Source organism: Manis javanica, chromosome 5 (assembly GCF_040802235.1).
Source record: "Manis javanica isolate MJ-LG chromosome 5, MJ_LKY, whole genome shotgun sequence".
Taxonomy (NCBI): Eukaryota; Metazoa; Chordata; class Mammalia; order Pholidota; family Manidae; genus Manis; species Manis javanica.
The window spans coordinates 29,937,642-29,954,983 of NC_133160.1; the positions used below are offsets into that span (position 1 = coordinate 29,937,642).

General features: G+C 49.1%; 1 protein-coding gene across 2 annotated transcripts in view; it reads left to right on the forward strand.

Annotated features, from left to right (window-relative positions):
- The first annotated feature begins 2,604 nt into the window (after nucleotides 1-2,604).
- The window catches only part of SMOX (spermine oxidase), a 104,008-nt gene continuing 89,270 nt past the window's right edge, over nucleotides 2,605-17,342 (forward strand). The window contains exons 1-2 of one of the 2 annotated variants that reach the window (XM_073236882.1): nucleotides 2,605-2,776; nucleotides 7,274-7,410. The gene's annotated coding sequence lies outside the window, so the exon portion shown is untranslated. The remainder of the gene's footprint in view (nucleotides 2,777-7,273; nucleotides 7,411-17,342) is intronic. The other variant, XM_017663885.3, reaches the window with a different exon arrangement.

Below are 17,342 nucleotides of genomic sequence, written 5' to 3' on the forward strand. Positions count from 1 at the left end.
GCAGCTCCACCCTCTAGCCCACCTGACCTGGGAGCAGCTTAGAAGTCTATGTTCCCCACTTTCCTCCACCTGAAGCCTTTCCTCTTTTCCTCCTCCTTTTCCTCTCCTTATGTCTTCCATTGCATTGGAGCCTGTGGGGCCAAGACTGGAGGAGACAGTGTCTGGGGCTTCCTTCTCCTGCTTTCATCTACTCTTTGGACACAATTCAAAAAATAATGATAAATAGAAGCCTAGCCTAAGCCTGGAATCAAGCAGGAGATACAAGAGGGGAGACTCCCACGGCCAAGGGCAATTGTCCAGCAAGGGGGCGTCTGGGAGCCATTGGCAGCCAACATGCACAGCAGTTGGGCCAGCCTTATGCCATCCAGTAAAGAGGATCTGCGTGAGGTGCCAAAAGCATCCACAAAAACAAGGATGTGGAGTAGCAGATCTCACACCCTGTTTGAAGGGTGCAAATTGGTATGAGACTTTGGAGAGCAATTTGGTAACATCTTAAACTGTGGAGGACACACATGCCCTATGACCCAGCAATTCCACTTTCAGTCATATACCCTAGAGAAACATTTCTAAGTGCAAGAGGAGATGAATACTAGAATGTTTATTGCAGCATAGTTCGAAAAAACAAAACTGGAAATAAATAAATCTCAGAAGAAGTTGGATATATTCACATACTTTAGTGCAGCAGATAAAATGAACAATTTACAAGTATCATCAGAGTGAAAAAATCATGCTACAGAAGGATATGCTTAATGTTGCCATTTAAAGTTTAAAAACACACAAAATAATATAATAAGTTACATACACACACACAAATGGACGCACACATACTTGGAATGCTAATACTTAATGGGAGAGTCAATAAAGAGCAGTGAGACTTGCAGCCAGCTTACTTGGATTTGTACGCTAGTTCCATCTCTTATTACTTGTGTAATTTTGGAGAGGTTAATTAACCTTGGCAGGCCTCACTGTCTTTATGTGTAAAATGGGAAATGACAATTCCATTAATCAGCAATTGTGTGCTATGTAACAACCAACCACTAAGCTGGGTGGCTTGCATACATAAACATGTATTTTTCATTCACAAGTCGATGGGTTATCTGTGACTATGCTGGGCTCGATTCTGGACTGAAGGTTGGGTTCAGGTCTGCTCCATGTGCCTTCACCAACAGCCATCCAGGGTGTGTCCTTTTCATGGCAAAGGTCACAAGCACAAGGGAGGCAGGCGGAAACACATGATGCCTTTGTGTTTGACTCAGAACGAGTGTGTTGCTTCTACCCACATTCCACTGGCCATAGCAAGTCACCAGGCTGAGATCAGTGGTGTGGGGGAGGCATGCTCCGCCCACAGAACCAGAGCAAGGACAGGGAGAGAAGTGGCTATGTGCTGGGGCTGTTTGGAGGATTAAACAAGTGAATATATGTAAAGGGCTGAGGGCAGGGCCTGGCACATAGTAGGTGCCATGTTCTTATTAATCAGAAGGATGGACTCTGGGAGAAAGGGAGATCTAACTCTGTTGAGTTTCCTTTCTTTTTCTTTGTTTTTCTCTTTTAAAGATCATAAACAAAAAGAAAAATGGGAAAGCAGAATGAATATATTTGTTTTCAGGAGATGAGTTTCAAGATGGGTAGGTATGGGCTAGTCCTCGAGACTAGTGTTGGGAAGGGACAGATATTCCCAGGACAGATATTGTACATGTGAAGTCTTGGGAGTGGACCGACTCATCGTGGGCTAAAGTCTCAAAGAGAGGGAGAGAGACCACTGCAGGCTGGGTTCGGGGAGCCCCGACATTCGGGCAACAGGACGAAGAGGTTGATGGAAGACTCTGGGAGACAGAGGCTGTGTCTTGCTCATCTCAGTGTCCTTGGTGTCTTGCTTGGCACATGAAGAACACTCTGGGGATGCTCAGGGAAGGAAGAGGGAACAGTGAAGGGGACAGAGGTCAGCGGGAACCAGAGGAAAACAAGAGTCCCTTACCCTGAAAGCCAGAAAGATGGTTGGGGGGCATGACTGCCTCATGGGCTGGTCAGCACTGGCCACTGGCCCACCCTGGACCTGGCCTTGAGTCTGGGCCTGGCAGTGCTCGGAACAGAGGGTCCAGACCCCTCTTTCATTTGGTGGGTTTTGTTCTCAGCCTCAGCTTTTAAGCGGTAGGATTTGAAAGGCCCATCCCCTCTATCATCTGCCTATCTCTTCATTCCACCTCCACTTATTGCTTTGCCCTTTGGCTTCCCTTGCCTCCCCATTATGTCAACTCTTCAGCCTCCCTGCTCCTGGGTCCCCACTGCAATGTGGACTGTGCAGAGGTCCAGGCAAAAGGGAGGCCTGGGGGAGTCAAGGCTCTCTGGGACTAGGAGCAGGGGTAGGAGGGATTGGGGTGGTATGGAGCCCCTCTTTGTGGCTCCCTGCTTTGGCCTGAAAACTCCCCTGAGCCTTCATGAAGGGCGGACAGCCAAAGGCCCCAGGAGAAGATAGACTCATTCCTTATAAATTATGTGATTACTAGGGCGTGAGTTTCACATGTGGCTTTTTGCATAATTAAGTTATCGGGTAGTTAGCCCATTAGAGGCTTGTAAAATCTCCAGCCGCTCTGAGTCATGGCCTGAGCCATCCATGAGGTGAGCCAGCAGGCACGGAGCTCTGAGAAGATACCCATGTGGCCTCCCTATGTGGTAGCAGGTGGGCATCCTCGTTGGAGCCCAAGGGTCACAAAACCCCGGCTTTTGAATCAGTCTGAGTTCAAGTGGGTCCCACCACCTGCCAGCTCTGTGACCTTGGGTAAGTAACTAACCCTCCCTGAGCCTTTGTCTCCCTGTCAGGCCAATGGTGGTGGTTTTGAGGTTGCAGATTAGTTTGGGAAGTGCAGCTGGCTGCTCTGACAGATCTGTGAGAACTGCATTTGGGTGCAGCCACCAGTTTCCCTAGTCTAATCTTCAGATTTCCCTCAGAATATAGACAGTGGCACTTCAGTGAACTGTGGAGCAGTATTTACTGAATCCACTGTATTAGTTTCCTAGGGTGGCCATAACAAAGTACCACTAATTAGGTGGTTTAAAATAACAGAAATTTGTTTTCTCACAGTTCTGGGAGCTAGGTCCAAAATCACGGTGTCAGAAGGACATGCTCTCTCCAGGGCTCTAGCGTGTCCTCCTGTGGGGGCCACCAAGATGCTAACTTTTCTGTGGAGGTCAGAGCCAGGGCACAATAATGCATTTATCAGTCTTGATGACATACGGAAGGGTTGGGAGCCCTCACTTCAGGAAGAAAAGAGGGAACATCCCCCCCCCTCCCCGTACCCTTGAGATGGTCCAGGTCCTCAGCATCCTGGTGAGGTCACCAGGAGGGGCAGTGAATGCTAGCAAGTGCAGCCCTGTGGGATCTCCCTCTCCCTCTTGCAGACACTCACCGCTCCACTCATGTTCCTTGCACCTTAGGCTCAGGGGGGATGGGGTATATAGAGGCTGGTGGGGACTGGTGGGAGAAGCCTTGTGTGTAGGGTGCCTACCTGAACAAGTTGCTTGGAGAGCTGACTCAGTGGATGCCAGGTAGGCTGGGAGAGTGGGGCTCTGATTCCCCAGAATTTAGCTTCAGCACAGTGGAGATTTGGAGTGTCACAAACTTCCTACAAGCATGGCTGGGTGGTACACAGGGCAAGACAGTGCCATTGAATTCTGGGTTGCCCCACTTCCTGCTTTCCTTTATAGCTGTATAAAGTTTCTCCAGAGAGACAGACCATTCTATATATATACACACACACACATGCATGGAGAGAGAGATATTTATTGTAAGGAATTGGCTCACACAATTATGGAGGCTGATAAGTCTAAGATCTGCAGAGTGGGCCACTAGGCTGGAGACCCAGGGAAGAGGTGGTGCTGCAGTTCAAGTCCAAAGGCCGTCTGCTGGCGATATTTCTGCTTGCTCATGGAAGTCACGCTTTTTCTCTATTTAGGCTTTCCATGGATTGGATGAGGCCCACCCACATAATGGAAGGCAATCTGCTCACAGATATGAATGTTTATCTCATCCTAAAGCACCCTTACAGAATAATGTTGAACCAATATCTGGGCACACCATGCTCTGGCCAAGTTGACACATACAAAGTAACCTCCTTACCAAAGTGACTTCTGCAAGCAATAGGAATGGTAGCTCCTTCATGTACCTTGTTTTGGGGGCCTTGTACTTACTTGCAGAACACCTGTGTGGTTAAGTGTTATGCTTGGTTCACAGAGGAGTCAACTGACTCTTGCCCAGTGCGATAGCCAGTGTTGGTGCCCCACTTGGGTTTCTTTTGCAGCCAGTGCCCCCTCCTCCAGCCACTGCCAGCAGGTGGCTAAAAGCTTATAACTGACCTTCTCTGGAGGCTCCCCTGTGGCTGATGGGATTACTCATGTCCTGAACCTCCTGGGAACTTACATCCTCTTCTACCTCCCACCCCATCTTCCACAGGACAACTACTGATTGACACAGGGGTACAAAAGCTTGGCTTGTTTACTTCAAGGGGGGATGAATCTGGACCAGTTATCCCCCAAGGCTCCCCTTGGGATCAGGCTGAGGCTAGACTCCATCTGAGACCCCCTCCTTGCCAAGCATTTTCTCCTGACCTGCCCTCCTTCCCTCCCTTCCTTCTCCTGAGATCATTTCCTCAGTAAATCATGAGCCTACAAATTCCCATATCATGCTATGATTCTAGAGAATTGGATCTAAGCACTTGTTAGTGAAGAATTTAAAGTCAGGTCTAGGTGACTTCACAGTCGGCCCACTGAACCCCTTGCTGTCCATAGCTGGGGTGGCAAGCTGTCAGGAGTGAAGACATCCTTGGGGGACTGGGTCTTAGCTGAAGAGAAGAGTCCTAGCCTTTAGGAAGGTCTTGGTGGCTTCCTCCCTCCCTCCCTCCCTTGCCCCTTGCTGCTGTCTCGTCCCACAGAACACAGCACCAGAGCAAGGTGCCCAGTTAGGTACTCTGAGAGGCAGGCAGGGTCAAACTGAAGGCTATGTTTGTGGGTGGAGAGTCCGTGGCTCTGTGCTTCCCATCCCCAAGACTTCTCAGAGCAATGAGTTGCAGCTTACTACAGGAATGTACACGAAGTCCTGAGCTGCTCCTTGGGAGAAAGAATAAGCCACACTCAGAAGGGCAGGCTGCCTGGTCAGCAGGCTCCAGGCAGAGGCTGTGGTCTAAGGCCCCCCGTCTCAGCCCTTGCCTGTGGGAATGCTGAGCCACTACCCTGGGAAGGCGTCTGTTGGATTTTTCCATCACTTGGAGGTTTGGAAGTTCCCCACTCATTCCTGCTTCAGTGAAAATTTTGCCTCTGGCTTTCCCAGGCAGTCTCCAACCCTCCCTGAGAGACAGCTGCTCAAGGATTGCAAATAAGTGAGAGCAAGAGCAACCCCTCCTGATTCTGGGTGGAGATCCATCTCTTTGGAATGAAGAGGGTGGAGCCAAAGCCCAGCAGAGGAATTTCTGCAGGTGGCTGTGGAGTTGGGGTAGGGCTCCTCACTGGCCCCCAAAGAGCCCCCACCTGGCTGGAGAAGACAAAAAAGGATGAGTCCTCTCTTGGCAGAAGGATTCTCTTAACAAAAAGAGAAGTGTTAGGCTATTCTGCTCGGTTAAAGACCTTTACTCCTGCCTTCTCTATGAAAGGATACAGCATGGGGACTTTGGTGTAGGTCCACCTGCTTAAAAACCTTTGTTCTATCTTGATAAATTCTGTGATTCTGGGAAAGTCACTTAATAGTTCAGAGCCTCAGTTTCCTTATTCAGAAAATGGTTGGCTATGCTCAGCACACAGGCTTATTATCTGGGATGGGGCAAGTCAGATGAAGGAAGTAGCTCAGCAAGAGGCAGAGACAGACTTGGTGGACCAGGAATGCTAAAGAAAACCTCAGCCAACTTTACCACGAAGGCACTAATTTACTTTTAGAGCCAGGATAGTGGACAGAAAGCCACTGCTCACCCGTTGCAGTGCTGAAGGCAGACATCACTAATTATATCTGCAAACCGTAACGTTGGATGGAGCCTCTAGATAGCTTCTATGAATTGATCAGAGGTGGCACTTGGGATGGAATCTATAAGCCGTCCCTGCTCTCAGGTCAAGATGGCTTAACGGACATCATATAGGATCCCTGAGTGTGTGAGGTGGGATTGAAAGGAGGCAAATTTGTCTTTTAGATGCCTTCTAGCTTGGGTGCCTGGGGATGGAGGTGGTTTCGGAGTAAGCAGCCCAAAGGTTCTATCTTTCTCAGGCAACTCGGGCTACTGTGCAGAGGTTGGGCTTGGTGTGGACCTTCCAAAGACCACTAGCTTGGCAGGGCTGGCCTCACCAAAGATGAACTCCTAGGCTACGTCCCTCAGGAGCAGACCCTGAGACAAGTATTCCAGTACAAGAAGCTTATTTGTGAAGTGATCCCAAGACCACCAATAGGAATTTCAGGTATCAAGACAGGGAAGAGAAAGAAGCCAATGCAAGGTGCATTTTGAAGTAGGTTATCACTGTGCGCAACTGGAGCTTAATCCTGCTGAGACAGTCTGGGAGACAGCGCAGAATGCGCATCTGATTTGTGGCATCTGAGGGTTGAGGGAGCTGGGGTATTTACACACCAACTCTCATTCAGTTATTTGTTGAAGATTACTGGGAAAGCATGTTAATTCCCTAAGTACAGATGGACAGAATGGAGTCAAGCAGCCAGAGAAAGCTCTCAGGCAAAAAGTCACAGGTATTGCTAAAGTCCAAAACAGCATCTGCTATTCATGTGGTTCCCAAATTCTGAAGAACTCAAGTGAGTCTGTTCATTGAAAGTCGGAACAGTTCTCTTTAAAATGCCTGTAGCCTCACCCTGCCCTACTCTGCCCCACCCCTAGGGGCATAGAATGCACAGTCCTTATTCTGGATTGGACGACCAGAACCCTAACAATTAAAATAGTTCACATTTATTTCATAATTACTATAGGGCAGGTGCTCTGGTAATTGCTTTGTAAGCATGATCTCATTTAATTTTCACAACAACCCTGTGAAACAGGTGCTATTATTATCTCTGAAGTTCAAGACGTTAAGTAGCTTGCCCAATGCCACACAGACAATGTTATGGAAAAAAATGTTTGTGTGCCTCCAAAATTCATATGTTGAAATGTTGCCCACTATGTGATGGTATTAGGAGGTGGGGACTTTGGGAGGTGATTAGGTCGCAAGGGTAGAGTGCTCATGAATGGGATTAGTGCCCTTTTAAGAAGAGACACAAAAGAAATTGTTTTGTTTCTTTGCTCTCTGCCATATGAAGACCCAACAGGACAGCCATCTGCAAACAAGGAAGTGGGCCCTTACCAGACACCAGATCTGCCAGCACCTTGACCTTGGACTTCCCACCCTCAGAACTGTGAGAAATAAATGACTGTGGTTCAAGCCACCCAAACTATGGTAATTTGTTAGAAGCCCCAAATGGCTAAGAGAGACCCTACCTACAACTGCCCCGTCCCACAACCATGACCAACATTGCTAATTCCTCACCAAGGCCTCCTAACCCACTCAGAATCAGAGATGAAGACTGACCTGTAGGGATCCCAGCAGCTTGTCTTCATGTTTCTTCCTGGTCTAGACTCCACGGAGAAAAGGGTCTCTTGTGGAGAAAAGTATAAGAGGCTGCCCTCAAAGCAGCCAGTGAATGGCTTAGATATTTGCTTGAAAACCAGGGGCTTGGCAGAAACACCAGGGGGCTGTTGCCCTAAGTAGCAGTCACTGCAAAACTGGCCCAACTCTCCACCCCTTCCTGAATCCACACCCTTTACAACATGCTCTCATAGCTCCCCCACCAAGAGTGGAAGTCTGTTTCCCCACCCTTTGAGTTTGGTCTGGACTTGTGATCTGCTTTGGCCAAAGAAAGGTGGTGGAAGGGATGTTGTACCCTTTCTGAGCCCAGGCCTCGAGGGCCTTGCCTGCTTCTGCTTGCTCTCTCCAGCACTGCCATGGCCATGTGAATGAGCTCACACTAGCTTGCTGGAGGATGACAGGCCACACAGAGCAGAGACGAGCTTCTTAGCTGAGGCTAGCTTACACCACAGCTAGCTGGTGTCCAGCTTGTCAGAGTGCCCTGCCAAGATCAATCCAGATACCTAGTTGGTCCATAGCTGACTATAGGCACAAGAGTGAGCTAGACAATTCAGGAAGAGCTGCCCAGTGCATCCAAAGAACTCATCAACATAATAAATGCTTATTATTTTAAGCCCCAGCTGGACACTCAGTATAGCTCAACCCATAATAGTAGCTTCCAGCCTGACCAAGGCTTGGCAGAAGCTTCCTTACGGCCACAGGCAGTGGGACTGCTCTGGTACTCTCCCATATTCTCACCTGTCTTATTTGAGGAGGCTAATCTGTGGTGTGCATGCATGTGGGCATGTGTGTGTGTGTGTTCACACCTGTGAGCTGTAAGGTACATTTCATGTCTTGGGGTCAGTCTCCTTCTCTTGCTAAGATCTCCCTGAGGTCCAGACTATGCTTCATCCCCAGGACACATACCCTAGACAGGGACCTGGGCTCCTCATTTCTTGAAGATTGCTCCTGCCTAGTGCTCAATTTTAGTTGTAAGGACACAGCTCCACGGGTTCTGGTCTATCCCAGAACTTCCCTGCCCTGCCCCTACATCCAGGAAGACTGGTGTGCACAGCCTGCACGTACAGAGCTGAAACTGGAAGTCCTGGCTGGGCTGGCCTGCCCCACAGCTGTCCTCAGCAGCTCTCCCTGCCCTCCAGGGGCACTCCCTGCCCTCTGGCTTTCCCTCGTGAACCAGGCTGGTCTTGAGACAAACTCCCTCTGGCTGTCGACTGATGCGGGTGGTGGGACTTGATGAACCAGAGTGACTCGGGACACCACCCAGCTCTCGCGACACTCAGCCCTGGTCTCTTTCCATACAGCATTTACCAGCCATGACATTGGGTCTCAAACCACAGAAATGGCTCCGAGCGGCCTCAGCAGAAGCAGGATTTATTAGAAGGTTACAGTGTGACCTATGGGATTAATCAGAGGGACCGACCACAGGAAGAACGTGGCTGACCACTGCTGCTGCTGCACCACTGTCTGTGTGTGGCCAGTTTCTCAACAGTCCCTGCCTGTTGTGGCTTCCTCCCAGACTCCAGTTCTGGGCAGTGTCCGTGAGCTTGGTTCTGGGCCTGCACCCTCATCAGTGGAGAAAGTAAATCAGTAAATCCACAGGGTTGGGTTCTTCCGAATATAAGGTGGGGTTTCAGATGGTGGGCAGCCAAGAGAAAGGTGATAAGTACCCACCACCCACTCCATCCTTTTAGGATCTGTTATAAGGAGCTGGGTGCTCCAAATAGAGCTTGACTCCAACAGCCGCATTCTTTTTCATTGTGCCATTTACAAAATATTGCAGTTTAATTAACACACAGTAAAATGCATCCATCTTAAGGATTCAGCTCGGTGATTTTTTAAACCTATTTATAGATTGTGTCACTCCCACCCCCTCCGCCCCAGATCAAAACAGAACATTTCCATTATCCCGGAAATGTTCTTTGTGCCCCTTCTGGTCCCTCCCAGAGGAAATGATTGTTCTGATTTTAGTTTAGTTTTGTCTGTTCTTGAATTCCATACAAAAAGAATCATAGTTTGTACTTTTTTGCAGAGAGTTTCTTTTGCTTATCGTAATGCATTTGAGGTTCATCTGTGTTGTAATACATCAAAAAATGAGCTCCAAAGATGGGATGGGGTGCTGGTTTGGAAGAAAGTGACAAGATGTTTATCTAGACTCTCAGATGAGGCAGACCTGGGCAGGGGACAACACAGGAAATGGGGAGGGAACAAGTCTCTGAATTTGGGGTCTGGCTAGGCCAGGCAAGGGACATAATCATTCACAGAACTGGGAGGTCAGCAGGTGGCTGTTGGAGAAAGACCTGTTTGATTTAGAGTCCAGTGCTGTAAGGGACCTGCAGCCCAGGGAGATGGCCACTGCATGTGCATTTGGCCTGAGGTCTCTGCTCCCTGCATGCTGGAAGATCTTGTCAAGTCCTTTGACTTGTTCCCCTCTGTGGAGTAGGGGTAGGAATTCTAACCTTGTAGGGCTGTTAGCTGACACAGTGAGGCACAGTATGGGGAAGTATTTTGTAAACTCTTCAGGACTGTATAATTATTAGTGGTTTTATGGCTTGGTTTTGTTTTTAATTTGAGAGGCACTAGCCATGGTGGGCTAGGAGGGGGAACTATGAAGGATCTAGGAGGGAGCATGAAGGGAGAAGGCGAGGATTTGGGGTTCTGTTTGGGGGGAAGGGCTGCCTTTAGGAGACGGGAGGAGTAGAATCCAGAAAGAGAGAGAGGACTTGGCCTGTCCCCAGTCTCTCTAGGTTAAGGTGGAGGAAGCCTCAGCACAGCTTCAGTGTGGGGCATTTGCTCATGGTTGCTCTTTGCTCACTCTGATGTGGGCTCAGGGAGTTGGGAGTGGGAGTCAGGGAAGCACTGGGGGAGAGGTCAGCTCCCTGCTTAGTCCTCCAACTGCAAACTTCTGGGTGGTCTGGACCCACGTCAGCACACTTCCCCTTTCTCTCCCCCTCCTTCTCCCTGCTGCTCTGAAAAGTCCAGTGGCGTCACTGTTTCCAGATGTGGCCTCCAGATGTGGCCTGGAGCAGTTCAGATGAATCAAGGATGCAGAGACAGCAGCCAAGCTCCTGGCTTCTCCTCCTTCCTCTCTCTCCAGGGGCCCCCCAATGCTCCTTCCTTCAGTAGGTCAGGGTACCAGGTACCCAGAGGCACGGGTGGATGTTTAAGCAAATACCAGTTAGGAACAAACCTGAGCCAGACAGATGCATCTTTATCATGTTGGAAAGAGCTTAAAACTGGGGGAGTGCAGGCCTCTCAAATGTTGCTGTTCTGAGCAATCCCAGCAGCTCCAGGAGGAGGAAGTGAGCTGTCTTCTTGCTGGGGACCTGCCAGGACACTGGGCTTAGGGCCAGCCAGGGCCTGGGAGGAGCTGTTGAAAACCTCCCCCTTAATGGGAACAGCCTGGGACCTGGTGTATTCCTGGGATGGAGCCCCAGTTAAGGGGGAAAGGCAGCTGTTTTATTAGCAGCAGACCATGGAAACCAGGTGGAGCTGCTAGAAGTAAGATTTCTGGTTGTTCTGGTTGCCTGGACCAGCACATTGCAGAGTGCACCATGTGCTCATATTCCCTAGGGTTCTGGTTTGAATGCACATTCTGACTCAGTCCATCTGGGCTGGGGCCTGGGACCCTGCATTACCAGTTAGCTCTCAGGTGGCTCGGATGCTGCCAGTCTCTGGACCACATTTTGCGTAGCAAAGCTCTAGACTGGACATCTAAAACATATCTATACCGTTTGATACTTCTCTATTTTTTTCTATAGGTTTTCCTGATTTTTTTGTTTTTGTTTATATAAATTAAAAAAAGACCAAAGGGTAGACAGTGAAAAAATCTCCTATCCCTGTCCCTACCAATCCAGAGGTCCCTTCCCATGGCCAACCAGTGTTGCTGGTTTTTGTGTACATACTTCCAGAGATAGTTTATGAATATACAAGTGAGTATATATATATATATATTCTCTTCTCTCTCTCTGTCCTGTTTTAGGAATTACCTGAATACTGTCTTGCCTTTTGCTTTTTTCACTTAACAGCATACTTTGGAGAGTGCTCCAGTTCCTTCTTTCTCTTTTAAAGTTGCAGTTTGATTATATACCATAACTTACTGAGCAAATTGCTTGTTGATGGACACTTGGTTGTGTCCAATCTTTTGCCCTTGTAACCAGTGGTGTGATGAATACTTTAGTCTACCTGGAAGATAAAGGTCTGGAAGTGTGAAAATACAGGGCCAAAGGCTACATGCATTTTTAATTTTGATGAATATTGTCAAACTGACCAGCTTGTGCTAACAGCAAGAGAGAAGGACACTGTCCCTTATTCTCCCAATGCCATGTGGTAACATATCAAAAATGGTAACTGCTCTTTTGGAAACTTTCTCCCCCTTTAGCTTCCACGGTTCTCCTCAACGATATATTTGTTGGAGAGCCACTGTGCCAGCACCTTATTAAGGGGCTGGGAATCCAGCGGAAAACAATACACGAATAATCCCAGTGCTTTCCTCTAGGAGAGAGGACAAACAATGAATTCAGCAATTATCCCTGATGAGCATGAAGAATGCTATGATAAGGGGATGATTTCTTAAGGCAGAGCCTCTCAAACCTCAGTGTGCTGTTATATTAACCTGAGGGCCCTGTTAAGATGCAGATTCTGATTCAGCGGGTCTGGGGTGGAGCCTGAGAATCTGCAGTTCTAACATATTCCCAGGTGAAGCTGGGCTGCTGGTCCTGGGACTGTTTTGAATAGCAAGGGCTGATCTACAGCAGGGTTGGCAGGCTTTTTCTGTAAAGGACCAGGTGGTGAATATATCCAGCTCTTTGTAACCCAGGGTCTCTGTTGCTGGCAACTCTCCCTTTGAAAGCAGCCATAGGCAATAGGTAAATGAATGGACGTGGCTGTGTTCCAATAAAAATTAATTAAAAAAATAGGCAGTGGGCTGGATTTGGTCTGCAGGACATGGCTTGACGACCCTTGGCCTAGAGCACCATAGGCATCAAGAACTGCTTATTGAAGCCATGAGTAAAGGGTGTTATTTGAGGCATAGTAGGGGCCCATGTGCCTCTAGGAGTCTGAGGTGTCTGGAGGAATGGTGTATTGGTCAGAGTCCTAACTGGAAAATGGAAATCAGGGCTTAACAGAGGTTAAAAACAGGGAATTGGCTGCACAGGTAATGGAAGAGCTGAGAAGTCCTTCAGGGGCCACCCAGAGATTTGCCACAGCAGGAAGCTGTCACCACCCTGGGGAAGAAGAGGAGGGAAGGGGTGGTGGTTCTGGGGCTCAGGTCACCCAGTAGGAGCTGGAACCATGGTAGGTATACCCATTGGGAGCCAGAGCCATGGACAAGACCCAGCCAAGTTTGGAGACCCTGGGAGGAAATATCCTGGAGCTTCCTTCTTCTTGCCCTCTCATCTCCCACCCATTGGCCAAATCCAGCTGTGATTCAACCCATACAAGAGCCTGCAGGGGCCCCTATCATACAGAGCAGAGCAGGGGAAGTCAAGGCATGGGCTGAGGCCAACAGGCTAAGGCCCAGCCAGGGGAACACTTAGAATGATGTAGTAGGCAGTTGACTAGGCGTAGGACGGAGGAAGGGTGGGTGTTTCAGGTCCAGAGCAGGCATAAGGAATGCAGGAGTATATGGGATGAGACCAGCAGGAGGGCCACTCACTCCCTTAAGCAGGATGAGATTTATGCTTTAGAACAGAGGTTGGTAATGTCTTTGCCACATAGTCCTCTTTAAAAACAAAATGTAAAAATGCTAAAAACATTCTTGGCTCACAGTTTGCATAAAAAGAGGCCAGAGGCAGCCTTTGGCTCATAGTAGTTTGCCAGCCTGTTTCAGGAAGATCCACTTTAGAAGGATGGATTGGGGTGGATAGGAGGCTGAGAGAGGAGGCAGAGAGGCTGGAAAGGAGGCTGCCAAAGACACCAGGCAGGAAATGGCAGGAGTCCAAGTGGGGCTGTCATGGTGGCAGGAAGGGATGAGTTGGAAGTGCAGAACGGGATGGCTGATCTGAAAAAAAAGCCTGGCCCTGGAGGGGTTTGCAGGCTGACACAAGAAATATTCTTCTGATCAGCATGGCCCCCTGCCTCCCTTGCTCTAGAGACTTGGTGGGAAACCTATCATCCTGTCCAGTTTCCCTCCCTTCCCCCTGTCTCCTGTGTTTCGGTAGACTGGTGGAGGAGCAGGGTGCTGCCTCTTCATAAGCCAGGAGTCCGGGCCACCCAGCCGTTGGTGACATACTGGGTGCGCATTCCAGCTGATCAGTACTGTGCATCTCCTGTCCTCAGTTTCAGGACTTGGTGGCCATTCCAGAATGACATGGGGAGTCCAGCCAACATCCTGTGATATCTCCCTGTAGCCTTTGGGTCCAGAGTAGGATGAGGGCTTGGAAGTGCCTCTCCCAGGCCTGGGTTCAGACACCTGCTGGGGAACCCTGATGTCATCTTGATCACAGGCTAATTGTGGCACAGACAGGCCTGGGATGGTGTCTCAGATTGGGCTCCCCTGAAAGAAGAGATGAGGATTTGAGTGCAAGGAGATCACTGCACTGGGTGAGAGTGGGGCAATGCAACAGGGGAGGGAAGCAGCACATAAAGGATACATTATGGAGCCAGTTTCACTGCAGGCAACTGGAACTTAGTCTTGATGGGAAACTCTGGACTTCAGGGTAGACACGTGCCCCAGAGTCATCCTGTTTGAGGGGAAAGGGTGCTGGGGTATTTGTCCATCCACTCCTGTGAGTTACAGATAGAGGTTTCCTCTGAGGGATGTTCATTTCCTGGCACTTGCAGCCTCCTTGGCCTCCCCGCAGCTCAGGAAAGAAGGCTCTCAGGTACAGACTGTGTGTCTTGCAGCAGGAGCTTCCTGAAGTGGCAAGGCCCCAAGGAGGTGGGCAGGCTGCCTGCAGAACATGCTGTAGATGGTCATCATCTCCACTCTACATATGGGGAAGCTGAGAAGCAAAGCGGCAGCCCCAAATCATTCAGCAAGTCTGTGACAAATTGGGGGCTGGAGCTCAGGGCTTATGGGAGGAAGCTCAGGCCTGCACTATTTTTTTTAGCCAGCCCCTGCTGTCATGGGTCTTTTGGACACAAGAGGCCTTGCCCCGGGTGTCTCATAGGCTGACTCCAGTTGCCTCACTTGTCCACTTGTTACATTCTCTCCCTTGAATACTCCCCACTTCTTGAGTTTACCCAGAGCTCAGAGCTATATCTGGGAGAAGTGGGTCCTGCAGGATATACACATGCAGCAAGACTGGCTTCCTTACCAAGTGCCTGTGTGGTGCTTGCAGGCTCCTCCTGGAGAGGAGGGTGAGCAGGAGACAGAGTAGGGCCAGGAGTTGGGAGGTAGCTGACTGTTTAAGCTGAGCAGAGGCAGAGACAGAATGGGACAGAGTCAATGTGGAGGGCACTCAAGGGGACTATAAAGTGGGCTGGGCAAGTCTGAGGCCCTGTCCTTGTCCAGGTTACTTGGGACTTGTCCTGGTTTGCATAATTGAAGACTTGTGTGTGTTCAGAGTCAGGCATGAGCCAAGCACTCAGTTCATTCAAGGATCACTTATAGGGGCTCAGTATATCTCAGTCATGGTGCCAACTATGCTGGGGAAATCCATGGAGAAATCTGACTATTGGCTGCTGTCAGACCCTAGAACTTGTTGCATTCTGTAGGGGAAGTAGGACAGCTTTCTTCCACCTGAACTCTCCATTCTACATTGAGTCCTAAATTGGACGGTGGAAGACAGTACAGGTCTCAGGGAGCCCCTAGTCTGAGGGGAGACATACTCCCAAATCCGGGTGTGGAGTCCCTCCCAGCTCAGGGAGGCTTAGAAATAGTTGTGTTTCTGAATTCTTTGATACCAAGTGGGGGGTTCTGGGAAGCTGCACCTGACTGGTTTATCAAAACCCCTATGAAATCCCATCCCATTCCTGAGCCCAGCCTGTGATGGATCATTAGCAAAGATGACTGTAACATTTCAGTCCCTGTGCCTTCACCCTTTCCAATGTGGCTTTCAGCTCCTGCCATCAGAATCTATTCCTCATCCCTTAAATCTGGGCTGGTATATTAGGTTTCTCTAGAGAAACAGAACCAACAGGAGATATGTACATGTATACACACACATACACACACACACACACACACACACACACATACACAGAATCTTTTCATCTATGGCTCACAGTACTGTGGAGACTTGGTGAGTCTAAAAATTTGTAGGCTGGCAGGCTGAAGACTCAGGAAAGAGTTGCATTCAAGTCCAAAGGCAGCCTGCTGGCAGAATTCTTTCTTGCTCAGGGTAGAGGGAGGTCAGCCTTCAACTGATTGGATGAGGCCCACCCATATTAGGGAGGGCAATCTGCTTTATTTAAAGTTCATTGACTTAAATGTTAATCTCATCCAAAAAACAACCAAGTATCTGGGCACCCTATGGGCCAGCCAAACTGACATGAAAATGAACCATCACGGCTGGCCTGTCACTTGCTTTGGGCCATAGAATTTGGTGAAAGTGATGGTGTGTGAGTCCTTAGCCCAGGCGTCAAAAGGCCTTGCTCAGTTCCACTTACTTTCTTGGAATTCTGCCCAGCTGCTATGCAAACAGTCTTGGGCTGCCAATGGAGGATGAGAGACCATTGGAAAAGAGATGATTCATGTCAGTTGATGTCAGTTCCCAGCTAATCTGACAGCTAACTGCATATGTACAAAGGAGATCAGCCAAGATCAAATTGCCAACTAGAGCCCAGCCCACATTGCTGTCCCACAGAAACTGTGAACTAAATAAATAGTTGTTTTAGGCCACAAGTTTTGGAGTGCTTTGTTACATAGCAAAACTGAACTGCTACACAATCCAGCTTCTACAGTGTCCCCCAGATACCTTACTAGCCTGCTAGCTTAGCTGGTGGAGAGGACACAGGCAAATAGAGGGCCTCTGCCAGGCTCTGTGGGTGTCTGTATCCACTGATGCTATGCATGTAGACACTCTTCCTCTCTGATTTTTAAATTTAGCTCTGCCCAGGCACAGTCTGGCCTGGCAGACTCCCCCAATAATGTGGAATATAATAAAGCACAATAAGGCCTTCCCAGGAAGGCTGCATGGTGGGGTAGGGAGGCCAAGGTCTGGGAACCAGAGCCCACCTCTGTGGGCCTAGAGGAGCTTCAGAGATGCATAAGATGGAGCACAGGAAAAGAACTTGGGAGACAGCAAACCTGGCTCAAGTTCTGCTTCTGTTGCTCATCCAGCCTATGTCCTGAGGCAAATTGCCTCACCATGCAGAGCCTCAGTTTCTCCATGGGCAGATGTGATAATGAGTCCTAAGCATGACCAAATATGTATTTCCCAGATATATTTGGTCTTTATCCACAGTTCCTGAAAACACTGCAGTCTTAAATGTGAAATGGGTGTTTTGTCATGTTAATCAGAGACTTTTGGAACCCCACCCAAGGGCAGGGGCTGGAGGCTGAATCAGCCAATGGCCCAAAATTTAGTCAATCATGACTATGTAATGAAACCCTCGCAAAAGCCCCTGCGAAGAGCTTAACTCTGCTCTGCTAGGTTGGGTCCTGCTTCTCAGTCAAGGAGAGCTTCCAAGCTTGGGGAACCAGGACGCCTCCACATGACCCCAAGCCAGGCCCCAAGCTCCACCAGGACAGAAGCTCCTTTATTTGGGACCTTGCCCTATGTCTCTCTTCATCTAGCTGTTAGCTTGTGTCCTTTATTAAACTGGTAAACATAAGTGTTCCTGAGTTCTGCGAGTGA